Here is a 1,394-nt window from a genome sequence, read left to right as displayed (position 1 = left end):
TAATAATACTAGAATCATGGTACATACTGACTGCAGAATGGGCCTTTAATAACAATGTAAAATGTAGAATTGTGTCTATTGTACTGAATTATATACTTTGTAGCATTTGCTATTCAATAGAGTACATTGTCTCAATAGCCACATCCTGATCAAAGGTATTATGCAAAATAAGTATAAGTGTTAAACAAAATATTTTACTTTTAAAACATTTTTGTCATCTACGTTTATGATCATTAAAATGACATTTATCTAATTTTCCGGTAAGGTAAAATATTTTCTTTATCAAGTCAAATATGATAATTAAAATATATATATTGCCATTTGCTGATTCATGTTGCTGTTTTCTCATCAAATAAATAACTAAAATGAGAAAGGTCGATTGAGGAGCCAGTGACTGTACGAAGGTTATCTAATTAATTTGGCGTACAATTTGAAGCAAAAGTTAATCGTAGGCACGGACGGGGTTCGAACCCGTGATCTTCGGTTTACGAGACCGACGCCTTACCACTTGGCCACCGCGCCTGCGTCTGGATGTGTTTTCAACACTCCTTGTCATTTGACATCGCTCTCAGTACACTGTGTACGCTGCTGCTGTGCTGACTGCTGACTGCTACAGCAGCACCAGATCGCTGCGTTCTTACATTCAGTCCACCAGCTCGGAACATATGTATTTTAAATACGTACAATTCAAGAGGTGTCTAGTGAAATGTTTAAGTGTTATGGCGAGTGTCACAGATGGTTATACATTGCATACAGCGCATGGCTTTTACAGTGCTCTATAGCTACAACAATTCTATTTTTTTTAAAACTACGACATTATTGTAATATGAATATTTAAATAGAGTCAAATGGTCAATTATACGACATTCATAGTATTTCCCGCGCAGAGAGTGAAGTATTGGTGTGATCGAGTGCTGCTTTTATCTTTTATTGTTACAAATAATACACTTAATTAAACAGCTATATTGCAGGACAGATTCATCATCAGATTATACTGTAGAACTATTCAGGGATTACAAATTTTGAGCCGTATAACTTGGGAAACTGTTTTCTGGTACAAAATACAAAAATATATATACTGTAAAGGACACATACACATTTAACCATGTCACACCCACTATTATATAGCCCTAACAGATGGACCACACTGATAGCTTGGAAATCACAGAGACTTGCTGTGGCACAAATGAACATTGGCAAAAACTGGTGGAGGTTTGTCTTTTATATAAACATATACAATAAAGAGCAGTCTAGTGACCAGTATGCTTCCAGAGGTCATTTTGTTGGCCATTATGCAATGTAGATCGCATTGTGATGACAGATATACAACAGATTCCAGTACATAAAGCAAACCCTAAACTGGTGGCTACTACACAATGCAGGTCTCAATCTGG

The 1,394-nt window shown here is 36.0% G+C and overlaps 1 non-coding gene across 1 annotated transcript; it reads right to left on the bottom strand.

Moving 5' to 3' along the window:
* Positions 1-450: 450 nt before the first annotated feature.
* On the bottom strand, positions 451-522 carry TRNAT-CGU (transfer RNA threonine (anticodon CGU)). The gene has a single exon. It is a non-coding gene; the product is annotated as a tRNA-Thr (tRNA).
* Between the last annotated feature and the right edge of the window lie 872 nt (positions 523-1,394).

Source organism: Mixophyes fleayi, chromosome 7 (genome assembly GCF_038048845.1).
Source record: "Mixophyes fleayi isolate aMixFle1 chromosome 7, aMixFle1.hap1, whole genome shotgun sequence".
Classification (NCBI taxonomy): Eukaryota; Metazoa; Chordata; class Amphibia; order Anura; family Limnodynastidae; genus Mixophyes; species Mixophyes fleayi.
Note: the sequence above shows the minus strand (reverse complement) of the source record. Positions and strands in the feature narration are given on the sequence as shown.